The sequence below is a fragment of the Melopsittacus undulatus genome, chromosome 6 (assembly GCF_012275295.1).
Source record: "Melopsittacus undulatus isolate bMelUnd1 chromosome 6, bMelUnd1.mat.Z, whole genome shotgun sequence".
Lineage (NCBI taxonomy): Eukaryota > Metazoa > Chordata > Aves > Psittaciformes > Psittaculidae > Melopsittacus > Melopsittacus undulatus.
In genome coordinates this window covers 78,595,208-78,620,117 of record NC_047532.1, presented here as the reverse complement: position 1 = coordinate 78,620,117, position 24,910 = coordinate 78,595,208, and positions in this window count along the sequence as shown.

Here is a 24,910-nt window from a genome sequence, read left to right as displayed (position 1 = left end):
CACATCCTGCCTGCTCAGCAAACACTGTGTGCTAAAGAGAGCGACCGAGCGGTGCTCGAGATGTCTTCAGGGGAGGCATCCTCAGCTTCAGCCATGCCTCAAAGAGGTGACACGGGAGCACCTTGGGCTGCTGCCACAGCACCTCCCGCAAAAGAAAACTCCCTTCACGCTTTGCCTGATGAACCCTGGGACCTGACTGTGCCATTTTGTGTTTCAGAGACCTCTGCCAGGCTCCGAAAGCCTGCACCCTGCGCCTTCCTCTATGCGCTGTGGAGGCTGGTCTGCAGCAAGAGGATCAGCTCCATCCGCTGGGGGAACAACGGGAGCTGCATTGTCATTGCAGAGGATCTCTTCCAGCGGGAAGTGCTGCGCAGGAAGGCAGCACGCAGGGTCCTCATGGCTCGGAACATGAGCAGCTTCCTTGGCCAGCTCCATGTCCACGGCTTCCGTAGGATGCCGGAGGATCTGATCCTGGCCACCCCCATCTGGGAGCTGCAGGCAATAGCAGCAGCGGGGCCTGCTCTGGGACAGGTACGTTGGTTCCTCCTCACACAAAAAAACCCCCAAACATCTTGCGGCAGCTGCCAAATGCTCACAAGATACACGGCAGCGCCACCATTATTCCGAGCAGGCCCATTCCAATCTCAGCTGCTCTAAAGCAAGACCTATTTGGGTTTCTCCATTGGATTTGGGGCTCTTGAAGACCTTACACTCCTCTGCTCCCAGCACCTGGAAACACAACGGTGGTTATGACTGAACAAAACTCTGCCCTAACATTGCATTCAGCCAAAACACCTGAGGTTTAAAATGCCCAGAAAGTCCTGTTGAACAACCGCGCTTGCTTTTTCCCATGCAGATGCCCACTTCCCACATCTCTGCCTCTCTCCTCCTTGCGCCCATGGCAACTGACTCCTCTGCTTTGCATTTTGCAGCTGCTGTTCTACTACCACCCGCACTTCCAGGAAGACTCCCCCAACCTCCACAAGATCGAGACGGAGGCAGAAGCTGCTATGGAGCAGCTGAGAGCGGCCACTGCAGCTCCCGTGGGTCTCAACGTCAGGGAGAACAGGCAGGGGAGATGTCAACCTGGTGCTGAGCATGGTGCAGGAGCTGCAGAGGGGCAGCACAAAACCCAGCCCTGCACAGTCACCTGCTCCACAAGCACCAGGCGGGGGGCTGAGGCCACTGTGTTAACAGACACTGCTGGCCCATCTGCCCCAAAAACGCAGGCGCAGGTAGATAAGAACAGCCATAGGTTAGAGATAGGTTACAGGTTAGTCTAGGAGTAAGTAAGTGTTGTTGGTATTTCCATAAATTATAGGTTACCATAGGAATAAGTGTTGTTGCAGGGGTTTCAATAGGTTATAGGTTTATATAAGGGTAAGTAGGTCTGTTGTTTGCTGTTCGACAGAAAGATTTTTCTTAGAATCATACGATTATAGGATAGGTATAGTTTTAGTTATAGGATAGTTAGGGTTGGAAAGGATCTTAAGAGCTCCAAGCTCCCTGCCATGGGCAGAGACACTTCACACGAGACCATGTCTCCCAAGGCTCTGTCCCACCGGGAGTTGGACACTGCCAGGGATGCAGCATTTACCACTTCCCTGGGCACCCTGTGCCAGCGCCTCGGCATCCTCACAGGGAAGAACTTCTACCTCATTCCTCAACTGAACTTCTCGTGTTCCAGTGCGCAAACCCATCACCCTTGTCCTATCGCTGCAGTCCCTGATGAAGGATCCCTCTCTGGCACACTCAGAGGCCCCTTCACACACTGAAAGCTTCTCTCAATAAACGTTTCTTATAGAAATGGCATCATTTCTCATCAATGGAAGCTGCCGTGTGCTGTCTCTGCAGTCTCACAGTCACTGTCTGCACACACGGGTGGGGGGCTTGCCTTCAGGGACACGAAGGGTTGGGCTCCAGCCACAAAAGCCAAAGGTACCACTTCAGTGTCAGAGCCTCTGCCCTTTCTGCTCTGGAAAGCACGGGAGCACAGGAGCAGCCTGGCTGCTCGGCTTCTGCTCTGCACCTTAAAGATTACCTCAAAGCTCACCCCGTCTCAACACTGTGCCACAGGCAGGGACACCTTCCACTGGAGCAGGATGCTCCAAGCCCCGTTCAACCTGGCTGTGAAGGCTGCCAGGGATGGGGCAGTGTTGTGGTTTAAGCCCAGCCACTAACTCAGAACCACGCACCCGCTCGCTCACTCCCCTACTTCTTCACCCCATTCCTGGAGCCTTGGGGAGGAGAATTGCAAGAATGTAGCTCCCACGGGTTGGGATCAGAACACTCCAGTAACTAAGGTATAACACAAAAGCACTGCTGCTGCCGCCTATAGGAATAATGAGAAGGGAAATAACAGGGGTAGAGAATGCAACCGCTCACCACCCACGGACCCATACTCAGCCTCACCCGAGCAGTGATCTAGCCCTTCCGGGTAACTGCCCCCAGTTTATATACTGGGCATGACATGCTCTGGTATGGAATACCTCTTTGGCCAGTTTCAGTCAAGTGTCCTGTCTCTGATTCCTCCCAGCCTCCCCTCCTCCCTGCAGAGCATGAGACTCAAAAAATCCTTGCTCAAACCAAACATTACTGACTAGCAACTAAAAACGTCAGTATTATCAGTGCTGTTCCCAGGCTGAACGCCAAAAACAAAGCACTGCACCAGTCACTAAGGAAGAGAGAAATGACGGCTACTGCTGAACCCAGGACAGGCAGACACAGTTTCTCTGGGCACCCTGTGCCAGCATCTCAGCACCCTCACAGGAAACAACTTCTGCCTAAGAGCTCATCTCAATCTGCCCTTTGGGAAGTTAAAGCCATCCCCCTTGTCCTGGCCTTACAGGCCCTTGTCCAAACCCCTTCTCCAGGTTTCCTGGAGCCCCTTTGGGAACAGGAGCTGCTCTAAGGTCAGGCTTCATGGACTTCAGAGCCTGCAGCTGACACAACTGTTCTTGCAGCCATGTTCCTTCAACTCAGGACTGGGGTGACAATCTTGCCAAAAGGTTGAGAGAACATCACTGAGTGTCCTGGTTTGGGTCTAACGGTTCTGTCTCAAAGAAAAGCAGAGGAACCCATCCCAGGAAAGGTACAGGAGTGCAGAGCAGCACTTTATTTCACATGCAGGATCAGTGCAGGTGGTGTTTCACTTGGACTTCGTCCTGCAGAGCAGCACGGAGCCCTGCTGAAAGCTGAGAGCATCACCCACCACGTGCACAGCCGCAACAGCAGCAGCAGCGCTGCTGAGATCACAGATCCACACAAGAGGCTTGGGGCATTTCTGCACAGGGGGAAGGTGCCCAAGGGAGAAACTTCACGTCTGGGCACCCTGATGCCCAACCCTGCTGCCTTCCCCATCCCACCTTGGGGACACGCTCCCTGGCCCAACGGGAGCTAGCACGGCCCCAGCAGCACAGGCCAAAGGCAAATACAGTTGGGTCACTTCTGAGCTCTAAACAAGTCTCTCCAGGAGAAGACAATGCGATCTTCTGGAAACTTCTGCTGCCTTCCCCTTCCTGTTGCCAGGAGACGGGCACCGCACACAGAACTCTCACGGAACCCTCATGGAACCCTGATGTCACAGTGATGGTGGAGAACTTGAGGGGCTGTTGGTACCACAGCCCTTCAGTCTGCTGACCGGAAGGACACGTCCTGCCTGCTCAGCAAACACTGTTGTGCTAAGGGGAGCGACCGAGTGGTGCTCGAGATGTCTTCAGGGGAGGCATCCTCAGCTTCAGCCATGCCTCAAAGAGGTGACACGGGAGCACCTTGGGCTGCTGCCACCGCACCTCCCACAGAAGAAAACTCCCTTCACACTTTGCCTGATGAACCCTGGGACCTGACTGTGCCATTTTGTGTTTCAGAGACCTCTGCCAGGCTCCAAAAGCCCGCACCCTGCGCCTTCCTCTATGCGCTGTGGAGGCTTGTCTGCAGCAAGAGGATCAGCTCCATCCGCTGGGGGAACAACGGGAGCTGCATTGTCATTGCAGAGGATCTCTTCCAGCAGGAAGTGCTGCGCAGGAAGGCAGCACGCAGGGTCCTCATGGCTCAGAACATGAGCAGCTTCCTTGGCCAGCTCCACGTCCACGGCTTCCGTAGGTTGCCGGAGGATCTGATCCTGGCCACCCCCATCTGGGAGCTGCAGGCGATAGCAGCTGCAGGGCCTGCTCTGGGACAGGTACGTTGGTTCCTCCTCACACAAATAACCCCCAAACATCTTGCGGCAGCTGCCGAATGCTCACAAGATACACGGCAGCGCCACCATTATTCCGAGCAGGCCCATTCCAATCTCAGCTGCTCTAAAGCAAGACCTATTTGGGTTTCTCCATTGGATTTGGGGCTCTTGAAGACCTTATACTCCTCTGCTCCCAGCAGCTGGAAACACAACGGTGGTTATGACTGAACAAAACTCTGCCCTAACATTGCATTCAGCCAAAACAGCTGAGGTTTAAAACGCCCCAGAAAGTCCTGCTGAACACCCGCCCTTGCCTTTTCCCATGCAGATGCCCACTTCCCACATCTCTGCCTCTCTCCTCCTTGCGCCCCTGGCAACTGACTCCTCTGCTTTGCATTTTGCAGCTGCTGTTCTACTACCACCCGCACTTCCAGGAAGACTCCCCCAACCTCCACAAGATCGAGACGGAGGCAGAAGCTGCTATGGAGCAGCTGAGAGCGGCCACTGCAGCTCCCGTGGGTCTCAACGTCAGGGACACCAGGCAGGGGAGATGCCAACCTGGTGCTGAGCATGGTGCAGGAGCTGCAGAGGGGCAGCACAAAACCCAGCCCTGCACAGTCACCTGCTCCACAGGCACCAGGCGGGGGGCTGAGGCCACTGTGTTAACAGACACTGCTGGCCCATCTGCCCCAAAACGCAGGCGCAGGTAGATAAGAACAGGCATAGGTTAGAGATAGGTTACAGGTTAGTCTAGGGGTAAGTAAGTGTTCTTGGTATTTCCATAAATTATAGGTTACCATAGGAATAAGTGTTGTTGCAGGGGTTTCAATAGGTTATAGGTTTATATAAGGGTAAGTAGGTCTGTTGTTTGCTGTTCGACAGAAAGATTTTTCTTAGAATCATACGATTATAGGATAGGTATAGTTTTAGTTATAGGATAGTTAGGGTTGGAAAGGATCTTAAGAGCTCCAAGCTCCCTGCCATGGGCAGAGACACTTCACACGAGACCATGTCTCCCAAGGCTCTGTCCCACCGGGAGTTGGACACTGCCAGGGATGCAGCATTTACCACTTCCCTGGGCACCCTGTGCCAGCGCCTCGGCATCCTCACAGGGAAGAACTTCTACCTCATTCCTCAACTGAACTTCTCGTGTTCCAGTGCTTAAACCCATCACCCTTGTCCTATCGCTGCAGTCCCTGATGAAGGATCCCTCTCTGGCACACTCAGAGGCCCCTTCACACACTGAAAGCTTCTCTCAATAAACGTTTCTTATAGAAATGGCCTCATTTCTCATCAATAGAAGCTGCTGTGTGCTGTCTCTGCAGTCTCACAGTCACTGTCTGCACACACGGGTGGGGGGCTTGCCTTCAGGGACACGAAGGGTTGGGCTCCAGCCACAAAAGCCAAAGGTACCACTTCAGTGTCAGAGCCTCTGCCCTTTCTGCTCTGGAAAGCACGGGAGCACAGGAGCAGCCTGGCTGCTCGGCTTCTGCTCTGCACCTTAAAGATTACCTCAAAGCTCACCCCGTCCCAACACTGTGCCACAGGCAGGGACACCTTCCACTGGAGCAGGATGCTCCAAGCCCCGTACAACCTGGCTGTGAAGGCTGCCAGGGATGGGCAGTGTCGTGGTTTAAGCCCAGCCACTAACTCAGAACCACGCACCCGCTCGCTCACTCCCCTACTTCTTCACCCCATTCCTGGAGCCTTGGGGAGGAGAATCGCAAGAATGTAGCTCCCACGGGTTGGGATCAGAACACTCCAGTAACTAAGGTATAACACAAAAGCACTGCTGCTGCCGCCTATAGGAATAATGAGAAGGGAAATAACAAGGGAAGAGAATGCAACCAGCTCACCACCCACCGACCCATACTCAGCCTCACCCGAGCAGTGATCTAGCCCTTCCGGGTAACTGCCCCCAGTTTATATACTGGGCATGACATGCTCTGGTATGGAATACCTCTTTGGCCAGTTTCAGTCAAGTGTCCTGTCTCTGATTCCTCCCAGCCTCCCCTCCTCCCTGAAGAGCATGAGACTCAAAAAATCCTTGCTCAAACCAAACATTACTGACTAGCAACTAAAAACGTCAGTATTATCAGTGCTGTTCCCAGGCTGAACGCCAAAAACAAAGCACTGCACCAGTCACTAAGGAAGAGAGAAATGACGGCTACTGCTGAACCCAGGACAGGCAGACACAGTTTCTCTGGGCACCCTGTGCCAGCATCTCAGCACCCTCACAGGAAACAACTTCTGTCTAAGAGCTCATCTCAATCTGCCCTTTGGGAAGTTAAAGCCATCCCCCTTGTCCTGGCCTTACAGGCCCTTGTCCAAACCCCTTCTCCAGGTTTCCTGGAGCCCCTTTGGGAACAGGAGCTGCTCTAAGGTCAGGCTTCATGGACTTCAGAGCCTGCAGCTGACACAACTGTTCTTGCAGCCATGTTCCTTCAACTCAGGACTGGGGTGACAATCTTGCCAAAAGGTTGAGAGAACATCACTGAGTGTCCTGGTTTGGGTCTAACGGTTCTGTCTCAAAGAAAAGCAGAGGAACCCATCCCAGGAAAGGTACAGGAGTGCAGAGCACCATTTTATTTCACATGCAGGATCAGTGCAGGTGGTGTTTCACTTGGACTTCGTCCTGCAGAGCAGCACGGAGCCCTGCTGAAAGCTGAGAGCATCACCCACCACGTGCACAGCCGCAACAGCAGCAGCAGCGCTGCTGAGATCACAGATCCACACAAGAGGCTTGGGGTATTTCTGCACAGGGGGAAGGTGCCCAAGGGAGAAACTTCACGTCTGGGCACCCTGATGCCCAACCCTGCTGCCTTCCCCATCCCACCTTGGGGACACGCTCCCTGGCCCAACGGGAGGCAGCACGGCCCCAGCAGCACAGGCCAAAGGCAAATACAGTTGGGGTCACTTCTGAGCTCTAAACAGCTCTCTCCAGGAGAAGACAACGCCATCTTCTGGAAACTTCTGCTGCCTTCCCCTTCCTGTTGCCAGGAGACGGGCACCGCACACAGAACTCTCACGGAACCCTCATGGAACCCTCATGGAACCCTGATGTCACAGTGACGGTGGAGAACTTGAGGGGCTGCTGGTGCCACAGCCCTTCAGTCTGCTGACCGGGAGGACACGTCCTGCCTGCTCAGCAAACACTCCGTGCTAAGGGGAGCGACCGAGTGGTGCTTGAGATGTCCTCAGGGGAGGCATCCTCAGCTTCAGCCATGCCTCAAAGAGGTGACACGGGAGCACCTTGGGCTGCTGCCACCGCACCTCCCGCAAAAGAAAACTCCCTTCACGCTTTGCCTGATGAACCCTGGGACCTGACTGTGCCATTTTGTGTTTCAGAGACCTCTGCCAGGCTGCGAAAGCCCGCACCCTGCGCCTTCCTCTATGCGCTGTGGAGGCTTGTCTGCAGCAAGAGGATCAGCTCCATCCGCTGGGGGAACAACGGGAGCTGCATTCTCATTGCAGAGGATCTCTTCCAGCGGGAAGTGCTGCGCAGGAAGGCAGCACGCAGGGTCCTCATGGCTCAGAACATGAGCAGCTTCCTTGGGCAGCTCCACGTCCACGGCTTCCGTAGGATGCCGGAGGACCTGATCCTGGCCACCCCCATCTGGGAGCTGCAGGCAATAGCAGCAGCGGGGCCTGCTCTGGGACAGGTACGTTGGTTCCTCCTCACACAAAAAACCCCCAAACATCTTGCGGCAGCTGCCGAATGCTCACAAGATACACGGCAGCGCCACCATTATTCCAAGCAGGCCCATTCCAATCTCAGCTGCTCTAAAGCAAGACCTATTTGGGTTTCTCCATTGGATTTGGGGCTCTTGAAGACCTTACACTCCTCTGCTCCCAGCACCTGGAAACACAACGGTGGTTATGACTGAACAAAACTCTGCCCTAACATTGCATTCAGCCAAAACAGCTGAGGTTTAAAACGCCCCAGAAAGTCCTGCTGAACACCCGCCCTTGCCTTTTCCCATGCAGATGCCCACTCCCCACATCTCTGCCTCTCTGCTCCTTGCGCCCATGGCAACTGACTCCTCTGCTTTGCATTTTGCAGCTGCTGTTCTACTACCACCCGCATTTCCAGGAAGACTCCCCCAACCTCCACAAGATTGAGACGGAGGCAGAAGCTGCTATGGAGCAGCTGAGAGCGGCCACTGCAGCTCCTGTGGGTCTCAACGTCAGGGACACCAGGCAGGGGAGATGCCAACCTGGTGCTGAGCATGGTGCAGGAGCTGCAGAGGAGCAGCACAAAACCCAGCCCTGCACAGTCACCTGCTCCACAGGCACCAGGCGGGGGGCTGAGGCCACTGTGTCAACAGACACTGCTGGCCCATCTGCCCCAAAACGCAGGCGGCAGGTAGATAAGAACAGCCATAGGTTAGAGATAGGTTACAGGTTAGTCTAGGAGTAAGTAAGTGTTGTTGGTATTTCCATAAATTATAGGTTACCATAGGAATAAGTGTTGTTGCAGGGGTTTCAATAGGTTATAGGTTTATATAAGGGTAAGTAGGTCTGTTGTTTGCTGTTCGACAGAAAGATTTTTCTTAGAATCATAGGATAGGTATAGTTTTAGTTATAGGATAGTTAGGGTTGGAAAGGATCTTAAGAGCTCCAAGCTCCCTGCCATGGGCAGAGACACTTCACACGAGACCATGTCTCCCAAGGCTCTGTCCCACCGGGAGTTGGACACTGCCAGGGATGCAGCATTTACCACTTCCCTGGGCACCCTGTGCCAGCGCCTCGGCATCCTCACAGGGAAGAACTTCTACCTCATTCCTCAACTGAACTTCTCGTGTTCCAGTGCGCAAACCCATCACCCTTGTCCTATCGCTGCAGTCCCTGATGAAGGATCCCTCTCTGGCACACTCAGAGGCCCCTTCACACACTGAAAGCTTCTCTCAATAAACGTTTCTTATAGAAATGGCCTCATTTCTCATCAATAGAAGCTGCTGTGTGCTGTCTCTGCAGTCTCACAGTCACTGTCTGCACACACGGGTGGGGGGCTTGCCTTCAGGGACACGAAGGGTTGGGCTCCAGCCACAAAAGCCAAAGGTACCACTTCAGTGTCAGAGCCTCTGCCCTTTCTGCTCTGGAAAGCACGGGAGCACAGGAGCAGCCTGGCTGCTCGGCTTCTGCTCTGCACCTTAAAGATTACCTCAAAGCTCACCCCGTCCCAACACTGTGCCACAGGCAGGGACACCTTCCACTGGAGCAGGATGCTCCAAGCCCCATTCAACCTGGCTGTGAAGGCTGCCAGGGATGGGCAGTGTCGTGGTTTAAGCCCAGCCACTAACTCAGAACCACGCACCCGCTCGCTCACTCCCCTACTTCTTCACCCCGTTCCTGGAGCCTTGGGGAGGAGAATCGCAAGAATGTAGCTCCCACGGGTTGGGATCAGAACACTCCAGTAACTAAGGTATAACACAAAAGCACTGCTGCTGCCACCTATAGGAATAATGAGAAGGGAAATAACAAGGGAAGGGAATGCAACCGCTCACCACCCACCGACCCATACTCAGCCTCACCCGAGCAGTGATCTAGCCCTTCCGGGTAACTGCCCCCAGTTTATATACTGGGCATGACATGCTCTGGTATGGAATACCTCTTTGGCCAGTTTCAGTCAAGTGTCCTGTCTCTGATTCCTCCCAGCCTCCCCTCCTCCCTGCAGAGCATGAGACTCAGAAAATCCTTGCTCAAACCAAACATTACTGAGCAGCAATTAAAAACGTTGGTGTTACCAGCGCTGTTCCCAGGCTGAACGGCATGTCCACAGGACTGCACCAGCCACTAAGGAGGAGAGAAATGACCGCTACCGCTGAACCCAGGACATCCATGCAGTGTATCATGATCATTTCAATATGTGACAATGCTTTTTATTTATTTCCTAATTGGTAATTATTAACCTCAGAGCATTTATTCAGGGAAAAAATTAAGCTATGAACTAGCTTAACTGAATTATTGTTTTTACAGATTTGCTTGTTGTTGAAATTTGTCATTATTCTATATTAACAGAAAGAAGGTACCTTTCTGATCATAATTATTTTATACACATCTAGGTTAATATATTCCTAAATTTAAATATACACGAAACCACTCATATTATTTTCCTAAACTTATAATGACCCCCCATGTAAAATTATGAAAACAATATTATGTGAATCTTATATTCTTATTTTCTGCATGCTTGTGAAATATGAATAATTATTCACAAAATTATTTGTTAATTTCTGAATTCTAAATGCCATTACAATATACATTCATATAAATATTTGATTTACAGAATTTTCCTTCTCTTCTTATTTGATGAAGTCCCTGTTAGTCCATGCATCACTAACAACCAATTTAAACTTAGAATGTCTGTACCTAATACAAAGGCACCTAGAATGGTCTTAAGTTTCAGTTCTCATAAGTATCAACTGTTTTGATTTATAATTCAAGTAACTTTAAATATAGTGAGAACCTATTCTTCTCATGAGTATTGTTAAACCTGTTCTTTCTATCCATTTATACATGACAGAAGCTAATAAATCTTCACCTTCAGATGACATAAACTAGATGAGAACAGGCAGTTTACAAATTAAATGGTATTTACTTGTTTAGTGTATGACAAGTTAAAAAAGGATTCTTCTGTAAATGAGGCAAACTACGGTTAAATAAACTCCATTAGTATCTTTGATAACAAAAGTCAAAGAGAGTGAATTATAAAAAAGAATTACAAATCGAAACAAAGCATTTGTTAGAATAATATCTCCTGTCAAAGGATTTGGACTGGCAAATCAAACAGCTGCTCAAGCTAATAGTGGTTAAAGAACATGTTCCATAGGCATGTTATTGATGGAAAGTACTAAATTAAATTCCTAAAATAACTCCTGTCTGGGAAAAAAAAAATAAATGTGCAGAATATTTCGACTTGTAAGATTAAAATACTAGCACTGGTATCCCAGAAATCTGTACAGAATTAGAATATGTGATATCAAAAGGTAACACATTCCTATTTGTGATATCCATTCCCACTGCAGGTTCCCTCCTCCCTATTTTCCTTTTTCAACTTCTCAAATCTGCCTCTGCAGCTTGTGCAAGTCACTTGTTCATCAGACTCTCCAACAGCCATCTCTCCTTTTCAAGGTTATGTATAAGGTCAACTTAAAAGCAAACACAGTAACTATGAAACTATTGAACTGCAAGACTAAGATAACAGTATTCTCAAAAGTTTGTTGAGAGATGAAACTCCATAATTCCAAACATATTTGTTTGGGAACTCCTGGAGCATTAGGTCCCAGATTAAAAGCTAATGTTTTGTGCCTTTCTCTTATGCAGCTTACATTCTTGCTGCATTTAAGGCAATATCAACATCCTTTTCTTAGGGATGGGATGAAAAATGTTCTCCAGAACCAATTGTTAAGTGTGTAAGAATTAAATCTACCTCTGAATTCCAGGAAAAATTATCTGCCTGTCTTACATGAAATTAATGACCTGAACAATTTAATTAGTTAAAATACGGAATCCTCAAAGCCAGAGCTTTTATTGTCTGCAACTAGACATGTAGGACAAGAACACTTTATAAGAAAGTATGGCTATAAATATAAACTTTGGATGTCAGCTACCAACTGGCATCATAAAATAACGACCTTTTTCAGCTAGGAGGACCTTATGACCTCTTAGACTTTGGGGCTGTGTGCTGAGTAGATAGGGTCTTCAGAGATGACATTGAAGCCGACACAAGATGATATACTTAATCATATTCAAAAAAGCGTGATCACCTCCAGCACCTCACAGCAAGCGCTGTTACAGTATGCATTCAGTAAGACGAAAGAGGATATCTGTACTCTTACTTTGGCTCACAGTTTGAGCTCACACTGGAAAGAGAATTTTTGACAGCCCCCTTGTTCAAGTTCAGCAGAAGTTGGGAAAGAGACAACGGGATCATCGGCTTGGGAAACTTTTACATAGTAAGTGAAAAAAGAAATGGTGTGAACTTACTGCTGCTCCAGAAGGACATAATCGCTGGCCTGGCTTGTTCCTTCCAAACCAAGCCACTCAGTTTGACAATCTTGTTCGTATTCTCTGATTATCTCACTCTTATCTATCCTGGCCTTAATGTAGCATCATAGTAGGGATTCACGCAGTAAATCTGTAAATCACTTCTGTCTTGCCCAGAGTTTGCTGTGGATGGGAGAGAAAATATGTGTGAAATGAGCTGAGCTGACAAGTTTGAGGTTTGCCCCAGCCACGTGGCTCAGACCCAGCTAGGCAAATGGCTTGTGGGGAGGGCAAAGACAAAAGCACATGGGATCAAGCACACATAAGCCCCAGTGCAGTTACAGCTATTAAGGCAGAATATACACATCCAAAGAAAGTTGTCTGTATCATCAGCTACTTGTTTATTGCGACATGAATTTTTTTGACATCTACTAACTAAAAATCTTAAACCCAGTGTTATCAAGGGAGGATACACACATCAGTATTCTCTTGGTGTGTTCTTTCTTCTCCAAGTACTATGTCTACCTAATGGACATAGAAACATCCCAGTCCCCGGTGCTCCTGTCAGTCCGGAGCACTGGTTATGAAAGAAACATTGATTTGGACAACTGACATGTGTTTTTAGTTAGCAAGCAACCAGACTGCTTTAGGTAGTGGATTTTATGCAATACTTTCAAATCCGTGTAGCTAGATTATATTAGTTTGGGACTAGAAGAGATAATGAACACCACAGAAGCATGAACTTCTGAATTATTGTAAGAATTACAGTTGATCCACAGTAATTTTTCCATACCTTGTTGCAAGAGACACGTGGGACATGCACTCAATCCCTTTGATATTATTTCTATCCTCCACTTCTGTTTCAAGTCTCATAATGTCACTCTCTGAAATAGCCAAGTTAGGAAGAAAAAAATCACGGTGGACAGTGCTAAAACTGTTAAAAAAACCCTTAAATTTGACAGATAACTTGAATGCATAGAATTGTGATGATTAAAGATAAAATCGATTGAAAATATATTTTCTCCCCATAAATCTATAAGCTAATAGAAGAAAAAAAGTAGATTCTATGTTGTTAGATGAGAGGGAACTTACAGATCTTCTTGTTAAAAAGGGGTCTTGGGAGTTTGGTCTGTAATATTATAGTAGTAAAATGACAGAGAATGAAAAAAACCTGTGTTTTCTTATCAAATATATTTCCTCTCTTTCAGCTTAATCCTGATCAGGGTTCCTGCTAGCTTCCCAGGGCTCAGCACAGCTTTTTCATTTCTCAGTCTGCTGGAAAGGGGATTCTTCTGCTACCTACAAGCCCATTTTCTCTATCAGAATGTGCTGTGAGACCTCTCCTGGCATCTTACGCTCTTTTTCTATTCTGAAAGGGCTTGTCAGGCTACAAGATGACATGCACCAAGTCATTACATTTCCTTTTTCTGTGCCTCCAGCTTGGAAGAAGGTTTATGCAGCAACAACAGTCTGTTTTCCTTTGCATTGTTTTTTCTATTTATTTCTGTTGTGTTTCTGCCACAGTGACTTAATTTGTGCAACTGACAGTATTGTCTCACCCACCTTCCTGCTGCCAGCAGGAAAGGAATTAATGCTTGGCACTGATGGCTGCTGGTGAGTTTGTAAGGCTAAACACTTTGGTTTTATTTAACTCAATTTTATTCTTTCTGTTCTGTCCTCTAGGACTGGCATTAATGCCCCACAGGCAAACAAAATGCAGTGTTCCAAAACTAGTTATTTGCTATGTGATTTATTTGCTACATAAATGTTTTCCATTCTTCTCTACCTCTCAGCAAGCTATTTACCATAGATTGTTGGGGTTTTTTTTTGAGAAACAAAAAATGTTATGCACTACATGGTGTCAAAAGATCTTTTTCAATTGCACAGACAAGGAAAGGGCATGTGGAGAGAAGGGAAGAAGAGGATTTCACCTACTGCAAATTCCTCAGATTCCTCTGAGCTCACCTGGATAACAAAAGGACTGAAGTCTCCCTCTCAGTGGTCAATTCAATTAGGCTGCCCACTGCCATTTCTGAAGTGATTACTCTTATCATCAGTTCCTTGGTTATTCTTTGTAGATGTTTCTTGATTTCCAGCCACTGCTTTTTGAATAAACAATTACAAATTCAGTGGGGGATCCAGAGAAAAAGATGCTGTCTTGCTGGTAAAGACTTTCAAGTTGCATCTTGGGAGACTCAGATTAGAAGCTCTAAACCAACAAATATTTAATTACTTTATATATAGTAGAATGACAACTACAAAAAAAGTAAGAAAAGGACCAACTTCAGAGTACCAATACAGCATGATGTTAGCAATTGCAATGTGAGAGACTTCTAATCTAATTCATATCAGAGACTTCGGGGTTGAAATAATCAAAACCTTCTCACAAAAACTGAAAAATAATTGAAAGAGCTTTATCCTTTTCCCTCTGGCGTAGGATAGGACAAGATGCTTGCATGAAACAGACTGTAAATGTGAAATGAGCTAATAACAAACAAAACCAGAAAGGTGATTTTGATCTCTTTGTTTCTCTGCTTAATCCCTATATCCAATTCCCATCCTCCATTGACCAGAATATTAACACCTTTAACTCTGATGTGTTTTATATGCCATTTCCACCCCATGTGTCCCCAACTTACTTAGTGTTGTCCATGGAGCACAGATTTTGGCAAAGCAGCACAAACTCACCTATGTCAAGTCCTCAGAAAGACCCAAGAGTCCTTTGCAATGCTGCAGGTGCCACAGTGACATGGGAGGCAATGCGGCATTGCCATTTTCAACCAAAACAAAGAAGCAGGAGAGGATACAGTTCATGGTACTTCTGCTGATCTCCCAGCCAAGGAGCTCTGTCCTAGCAAGGGCATTGATATGACTGTCCCAAAGTTGATTTGACAATAGAAGAGGACAGGGATGCAGGACTTGTTTCAAGTTTAAGGTCTTTTCTGTTTGCAGCTGACAGGCTGAAGGGAACTGCACCACAGGTAGCAGAAATGGGTCAAGCATTGGTGATGGGACATCACACTGTGAAGAAAAGCACCGAAGGGAAGAATCTTTAGCATCATAAAAAAAGTGTCAGTTCTTATTTCAGAAATATGATTAGAGATTGAACAGTTGCTCCTAAGGTGACACAGTGTAAAGGCTTGCTAAGGATTAGGCAAGAGACACACACACAAAAAAAGGGAAAGGTTAAAAAGGAAAGAAATCATCTAGGTAATGTTGAATAAACATAGGAGAACAGTAAGCAGAACTAATGATAATTTATAACATCAGACAATGGACGGAAAGGAGGCAGTTCTTCGGTAGCCATATGATATACAACACTAGAAGCTAGTAAAAATCAAGGTAAAGTAAAAAAAGTGCAGTTAATATGTATTCAGAATTAACAATCTCCCCTAGAAACTGCATGCGCACAAAAAAGTATCATTTCATGTGATGAATAGATAGATTCCCTGCTAACACAAAGAGCCAGTTTTATTACCAGAAAGAGGAAACCTTTGGAACACTTTGAAGAGCTCAGAGCACCTAATTATTATTTTTTTTTAAAGCTACAAATCCTCACAGTCCAGCAGAGGGTAACCAGATTCAAGGCTTTAATTATTCAGAAAAATTAAGGATGGTAAGCTTGTCGTCTTTGACAAAGAGAAGCTGAGGGGAGATCAGCAAGACAAACCGTTCCAAAGGGAATAAAAAGGCAGATTGTTAGCACTGCAGCTAGCTTGAAGAAAAATTAAAGGAACACAGAAAAAATGAGACAAAAACCTGAAAAAGAAATAGTCAGGATTAGACAGGAATATAAACAAAATGCATATTTTTGTAGGGTTAACATGGTAGAAAGCAAAGAGGAGGTGTCAGTGCAATAAATCCTGACATCGACTCAGTAATGGCCCTAATCTCCGCTGCTGGGCTCTAACGGACATACACTGCCTTTCACTGTGGCAAACATTTCATGCCAGAGCCATGTGGTAGTCATCCCAGTTCCCCACCATTTATCCTAACAACAGTATCCTTCTCTAGTTACTGTTGTTAAGTTATTACCAGGAGAACTGCTGTTTTACTAGACTTTAACTCTGCAGTTTCACAATTCTTTTTGTCCACCAGAGAAATGATTACAAATAGAAGAGATGGTCTCAAGGAGTCCCTCCCAATGAAAGAAAGAGGAAAAACACACAAACAAATGCAAGCAGAGGACTTGCATCCTTTTGCTTTCTTCACAGAATGCAAAAGAAGCTCATTGCCAGGAAAATGATAAAGCTGACAGATTTGGAATAAGAAAAAAGTTTTGGAAAAGCTAATGGCGAAAAGGTAGTATCAACTAAAAACGAGCCATCTTCAAATTCAGTCACAGTGATTTGGACATAGATAATTTAGGATTAACAAAGTATTTAAGTGAACTGCCTTTGGAAAAAAGCTTGACAAGTCTGAATAAAAAGGAAATACCTTTTGAATGACAAATAATTATTGTTTCAGTTATTGAGATCTGAACTACAAGATGCTTTTCTGAACTGAAGATTTCTTTGCTGAAAAGCACTGTGTTATTTAAGATCAGCAATGCCAAGATGAGTGCTCCAAATTCAAGTAGGCATTACTGAACAGACTGCTGTGGCTGTCTTCCTTCAATGTGTGTTCCTCCTCACTTCAGTTTTAAGACTGAAAAATAAGTTTCATTTTCTTAACTTCATGTATTATAAAAACTTATATCACCAGAGAGGAAAAGGGAAAAGCAGAAAAACCCTACATGTTTAAAAACACTGAACTCTGAATGGCATTGGCATACATAGAGATTTTAATTGGCTGGACTAAATTCTTACTGTTCAAGTAAGCAGTCTAGCTTCACCCCTTCTTCACAGGACAGCACAGAAGGTATAAGGAGACTGAGGTCTTACATAGACACATCTTGCAAGCCTTTTCAGTGTCTGTGCCTGTGCCTCAACGTGAAGGGCCAACTGGTAGACCATCTTGCAGAATACTGCTTTTCTTCACTTACCAGTGTGTACAGAAAATCCCCTTTGATGGTGATTTTCCCTTTTCAAGTTCATGAAGAGGACATCAAGTGAACTTCCCACAGCTTATACTACCCAGTACTTCACAAAAGGGGATCTAGGTTTTAATTATTATTACAAAACTTGCTGAACAATTTATATTATTCTGCTAGCCTATAACATGTCTTCCCATCTTAAGAAATGATTTCTTAGTGCTTGATTTCGAATTCTATCCAACAATAAATCTAGTAAAATAATGTATATGACTTAATTTAAAGCACCTAATTGAATGATTTAGCTTTGTGTAAATGTAATGAGCCATTTCATAAAATCAATAACATTGTAAAGTATAAACTAAATTATTATAAATGAAGGCAATAAAAAAGAACTTCTCTGTATTAGAAAGGGTGACACTTGATTAATGGGTTATTATTGTAGGTTGCAGTAGAGCAGGCAGAAGATACTGGGATGAAATTTTCAAAGGTACAAAGGTTTGCTGCCCAGCATGCATGGTACATGTACTCTAGGAGCCTAACCTTCATAGACACAGCAGTCATATTCTCCGAAACATAAACTGTTACCATGCGACTCAACTCCCCATGGATGTCAGGGCAAAGAACTCACCCCTGTCCTTGAAAATTACTCCACTCCCATTCCTGACCCCAAAGCTGTATTCACACAAACGCTGATAAAACTTACAGGTCTGTATTTTCCATGAATAAGACCTTAATATATTCCGATACCTTCTTACCAAACACATGCTAATTTCCTTCTGTGAATGAGTAATGCACTTAGAATACTGTTATTTAGGCAAATGACTACTTTTAAACATTATTTGCTAAACAGCACAAATGAAGGGCTGAAAACCACTTACAAAAATGTACATTAATGTGACACAAGCACAGCTGACTTTACACACAATATATTACATATATCTGCCCAAACTGCCACATATCTCCAGGCTTCAAACATCATAAAACTGGAGTTACAAATCTAAGCTCCTGGGGCAAACTAGTAATTCAACATTGAGAAATGCTACATCTCTTTTTCTTCTTTCATTCACTACAGTGTAAGATAACACAGAAATTCCCAGAAAAGCTCAATGTACAACTGCATGATGAAAATTCATTTGCAAACATACACAATAGTACTATATGATTTCACTGATATTTCACTGCATGCATAAGAATTTTTTATATATAATCATAAATATGTATCAATACATAGTGTATGGGCATATATATGTACTCATGTCAAAAATATTGTCATATATTTCACATAAATACATCTTGTATAATATACATTTTGTGCAACATATGCAACAATAAAAATTCATCACAATCCCATTGTATAATAAATGTTATTTATATATTTACTATGTATTAAATTCCAAACCTAACTATTCTGTGATTCTGTGTCATATATACGTGTAATTTTTTCTTTTCAGAGCATAAGCAGCTGATCAGCTACTGAATTAGAATTAGAATACAACTATATTAAACAGTTGTGTCTTGATCCTCACACAAGCAATTCATATGCTTTGTCTACCCAATATCAAAGGCAAATATGAAATCAATGAGATTCAGGCTATAGCTTTAGATACAGCCTAGATAGTAAAGACCTACAGCCACATGACCATCAAAAGGGTCTATTATCCTAAAAGTTTCATATAATGTATTAGCAAAGAACTAGTACAAATAAAATATATAGACACACTACATACGAGCATCACTACCTCTAATGAAGCAAGCGTACTGATTGATTTATCTATTACTTATATTGATGTAACAATGCTATTTTACACTGCACATGCTTATTCTTACAGAGTTATTTTTGCTTTATAAAACCTTCAGGATTTGAAAACTATGATGTTAATTATACTAAATTTTTGAAAGATTGTTTTAAATGCCAAAACCAGGATATTTATAAAATGCTATTTCTAGCACTGTCCAAACACCAGCAGCAAACACCAGTGTACTCAATTCTCCCGTGCTCTGAAAAATCATTCTCTTTTAGTAGCAATGTACAATTTTCCTTGGCCCACCTTTAATGCCCTCTGAAAAAAATTATTTTTATGAGAAAAATTAAAACTACAAAGAGAACAAGAGAACTATTAAAAAGTTTTTTATCTGTTGTGTGCCATTTTCTGATCAGGAGAATGGCCATGTCCTTTATTAATGAGGAGTGCTCATTGACCGACTGAGCTAGAACAGCTGAAGGCATTTTGGCCTTACAGTTAACAGCTTTGAGAAAAACATGTGAGGAACCATACTGTTTTGCTACAGGACGGAATGAAACAGGAACCTTTCCTTTGGTTTCTATCAGTGATTCCACACCTGCAGGAACAATCTGAGGACACTGAATAAAAAAAACAGTAACACAAGCAATGCAAAACCAAGCATAAGCAGGAAGAAAGCTCTTCTAAAATAGAACTCCCCAGATTTCCACTGCATGACAAAAAAAATACATTTTACATGGATCCTGAGGTGTCCCTGCCCATGGCAGGGGGATTGGGACTAGATGATCTTAAGGTCCTTTCCAACCCTAACTATTCTATAATTCTATGATATTCCACTCGATTTCACTAACCCCTGCAGCAGTGATGGCCCTGCAGTACATGCAGCGGCTCATGCCAAAGGAACTGCTCTACAGAACCGTGCACACACAATCCACCACTTACACCAAAGATTTTGGTTCTTGCATCAGGACAATATTTCTGACTTTAAAATATCAGAAAATGCAAACTATTACACGATGTGGAAAACAGCTGGGATCAAGAGAAAAGATAAATGCTACAGGCAGAAAGCATCTCAATCTGCAATCCTGCTTGGAAAGCAGAGAGGAACATGAAAAGCAGAAACATAGGTCAGCCTCAGGCCAGAACAGATTAATAGAGGGAAACAATCAATGATCTGAAAAAGCTATGTGCAAAATCAAGCCACATGCTCGCTGAGTTACAGATTTACAGCTAAATCCAGATCTTAAATTCGCCTCTGAAATGGACAAATTATGGAGGGCAACAAGTCTTTTCCAAAGGCAAGAGCAGCTCACCTACTATTATTTTTAATAATGGAGGAAAGAGAGACATCTAGCTGCTAAAATGCAATTAGCAGGATACGCTGTAAAGATGACAGTTTAACAGCAGCACCCTAACGGGTCCTGGAACCCTGAACCATGCCAGCGTGACAGTTTTTGGTGCTGCAAACTGCGAAAGCACAACATCACTTGCAAAAGAGGGTGTCCAAAAGCCTTATGCAAGAGTGCCTGCCTCAAAAGCCAATGGATTTTTACCTGGGAAGATAAATAGAAGTAAGGGATTGCTTGTCTCTGAACAGGAACAGAGTGGCTTTCAGACTAAAATCTAAAAGAAAGATTGCCTTCATTCACATGAATGATGATAGCCAGAAATCTGGCTGGAGAGAGGATGAAGAAAACATTTTTTATATTGCAGAGAATTTGACTGGTCTGTGGAGAGAGATAAGAAGAACGCGGTCAGCAGAGCACCTGAACACCGAGCAACACAGGCAGCTTCACTCAGTATGGGATACAGAAGTTAGGCAAGGAACAATAGGGAATGATTAATCAGTTCTCTGACAATTAAACTAAATACTTAAAGCACTCAGAAACAGGTTCCAATGGGATTTCCTCCTGAGCTAAGGGTTTCCCATTTTGCATAAACTAGTATTTCTTCCTACCTCCTCAAAGGTGTGGATCAGGGGCTGCATTTTGATGTGTCTGTCTCAATAAAACAGAAACAAAATGCCAAAGAGAAGGCAGGTAAGGCACCTTCACCAGCATCCAGCTGCTTGTGTGCAGAGGGAAGGAGAATGCAATACCTCAATTCATACAAAAACACTCTTTGCTGATACCTCCTGATACACCAAATAAAATCAGAAAACATAAATACTGTTTAATTTTGCACATATGCAAGAATTTTGTATAGTATTGGCAAATGATACGGTTTAATCATTCTGTCAGAGTGTCTTTGTCTCTGACACTGATATGGTCTGTTCTGTGACCTTGATACAGGATGTTTCTTAGGCATACACAGTTTTTGAGATCTTCACGAAAAATAATCCAGATGTGAATACTAGGATTCAGGTTAACAATGAACTGTTACACAGAATGTAAGTTAGCATTGTCCAAAGAAATAAATACGTTTAATGTATAGAACATCTCCTACTTCTACATATTAAAGGGATAGAACAGATAAGTGAACCGATTATTACATACAAGCAGTAAGCATTTCAATAGAAAGCTTTTTTCTAAAGCTGAAATGATGAATTTTTGTTGTCTACTTTAAAATCAGTACATTGATAAACTAACAGGTATGAAACAGAAAAACTCACACTAATCACCAGTGTCCTAGCACATATTTCACATTCGTACATGCAACTGATGTCAGCATAGAAGAATTTTAGCATTTTACTAACCTAAATGCAAGCACTCACAAACCTAATAAAAATATTCTTACATTTCCACACATGGAGACGTGCTACCAGCTGAACATTGGGTACCAGTGGTGCTCGCTTTGGTTTAAATTAGATAATTCATTAACCACACTATTCTTTTGCCCCACCTGAAAGGCTTGCTGTAAACCCTACCACCTACACGTTCAACAAGGACTACAGAAAGAGACTGAAGTTAATTTCTGCTGTGCAGTTTCTCCCTTATCATCTGCTTATCTAATGACATGCCCACCACTGAAATGAACTGGCTCCATGATGACCGTTCAGCGCTGAAGCTGTGATGTGCCAGCCAAAACTGCCTTAAACCCACCCCCAGAAGTGCCATCACTATCATCCATTGCTTGCAGTATCAAATGCCATGAGTGTCAAGTCAATAACCAGGGCATGCAAAATGTTCTTCTTCACAAACAAGTAATGGAAAGTGTCACAGGGATATCTTGCGGGAAAATCTCAGTTTGTATAATACCAAGAAAAAGCGTTTGCTGACCAACAGTATTTGTAAAGCTTGTCAGCTTTGAATAAATGATGGAAGTGTGTTTAGATCAGTTACCCAACAAGAAAGGTTCTAATCACTGACTGTCAAGATCTAAATACTGTATTTGTTACCTTTTCTTTAATAAAGATTGTCTCTCTGCAGCAGTGGATGTTCCACAGCCCCAGGCTCCAAACTGCTTTTCACAGATCTGAGGCTAGCTCTGAGGTAAGGAAATCAGCTTCATTACTTCACAGGCTTACTACTGCTTTAAGTACCTCGCAGATTTACTATTCTACCCACCTGTTCAACAAACCACTGGAAATAGGTAGATGTTTGTGACCTTTTCCAAAGATCAGACTGTTGTTTACAATGTTTCTATTCAATAATTACTTTCTACATAGATATATAATGGTATAGGTACAAGTATCAGCTTCATGTCTTGGTTTCATCAGTTATTTTCCCTTAGGAGACTTAAAATACTTATATCCTGCTAAGCTGTGGACATTATGAACATTTGGCATTTTTACGGTGCATTGTGCTAGGTGCACCTAAGCACTCATGATTGTCAGGTTTGGCCCACTTAAAAAACTCTAATCTTCTACGTTAAAAAACCCAAACAAACTAATAAAGGTTGCTGAACAGCTTGGTCAACTCTGCTATTCAGATTGCATGCAAGGAAGGGTTTTCAAGGATCAGACTGTAGACATCTGTTTATGTTCCCAGGTAGTTCCCACCACACACTTAAGGCCAGACAGCCTCTTAATCTGACAAGTTTGCAGGGAATGAGAGTGTAAGCCTGAGTACATGGGAAGAGGAGAGAAGGGAACAGACCACAGACCTCTGGGACCTGCAGCAATAAACAAGTTCAAGACTTCAAACCAGAACTGTAAAGAAGAAGCTGACATAAAATACAGTATTCATGAATGAAGAAAAAAAAATCAATGTATGAAATGGAATAGGAAAATTTCACTGAATGAAGAGGACACTGCGGGTCTGACATCATAGTTGAAGTAATTGTAGTAGCTTCAACCAAAATTCTTATCAGCAAAATAAAGTACAGCGATTAATTGATTCAACCATATAATTCCGCTCTGGACAAGGCTCAAGTCTGTTTTCAAACAGCTTGCAATATATGTGCGTTATTCAGATGAGTCAAATAAAGCACAGGTAAAATCTTAGGAGAGGCAGAAAGCAGTTTGTCCATCACTGATACACAGCGAAAGACAATTTTATCTCATTCACACTGTTCTACTATGGCATTAAAGGGTAAAGCAGATTATACATTAATAAACAAAACACAGACATGCAAACTACCCAAATGTCAATGGAAGAGCAAAACTAGAACTCAAGAACACTTCCAAGTCCTGTGGCTGCACAACACAGTTCATTGTCTCCAGATATAAACCACATTTCCTTACCCCAAGCAAAAAATATGGCTGTGTAAGAGTTGAGGGGAAAAAAAAAATTGAGGGAGGCAGTTTGCCTAAGAGTTAAATGATATGACTCCAGTCTATTTTCTTTTGTTATTCCATGCCTAATGAAGTGTCTGGGTACTTGGAACAGCTCCTGCAGCATGATCTGATTGTTGTAGTTGCCTGTTTGTTTGCTGTGAGTTATTGTTGTATTTGGCTTTCTTTTCTAAGCTGTTTCCCTGGTCTGTTGGGCAGACGGATGCTGCTGGATTGTGTTTATGAGCCTGTAAATGATTGGGGAGCTGTTGCTCTAACATAAGAGATTATGAGAGAGACAGAGAGAGGGGCTGTAGCCTGCTAGGAAGAGCACAGACTGCTGCAGCATATGATGGTCTTTCTGTGTCCAAAACCCAAGGCATCACTTGAATGCACAACAAAGTGTGGATTTCTTTTTTTCCAAAAGCTAGATAGTCTGTCAGTGAACTCTTACTTATTACCCAATGTCCTTCACAGCCAACAGCATGCTGAAGTATCCAGCGTGGTGAACATCAATACCTCCAATAGGGACTTCTTGCAAGCACTTATATCTGCCTGTGAAAAGTATAACAAAGGGATCTCATCTTCACAACTGTAGCTTTTGGCTTCCCATTTAAGTTGTGATCAATATTTTTTGTTTATGCCAGAATATGACATCAATCACCTAACACGATGCTGAATAAATCAAATCTTTTGGAATGAAATTCTCATGCTTCACTGCAAGTAAGAAAAGAATATTTCATGGGAGTCCAGTACAAATCATTCAAACGCTTTCTGGACTGCAGAAGCTATGCATTATTTTGGAATAGTTACTAGTGACTTCTGGTAGAATTTGGACTTTTTAGTTTCAGCTTCATATTTTCTTAACCATTTTAGAGCCAGATAGCATATAACATAATAGTTACTAACAAAATAGTGTCAAAGCTTAAGGAAGGGGGTAGGGAGAAACAAGGAGAGGTGAAAAGCTGTGCTTCTTTAACAAAAATAAACTGCAAATGCCACCTAAAAAACATGGCACACAAACCTCAAAAGCTCAACATTACCTAAGCTCTCCAAGGTAGCTTCTGTCCTTTTTAGAGAATTCAAAACCTGTAATAATACTGAGGGCTATAAGATTGCTTTTTCAGTTTCCCTAACAGTAGGTAGTATTAATGAATGCTTTTTGTGACTCTTGTGCACAAGGGCACTAAAACAAATTTCAGTTCATTACTCAAAGGGTTTTCACATCACTTAAAGGATGTGAGACCTCAAAAATTCTCCTTAGAAATCTCTCTCACAGGAAACACTTCATCCCAACAGTCCGTTTGAAGAGGAAGGCAATATGAAATGTGTTTTCTTTCAGTGGTAGGGCTTATGCTACAGTGTGTTTTAGG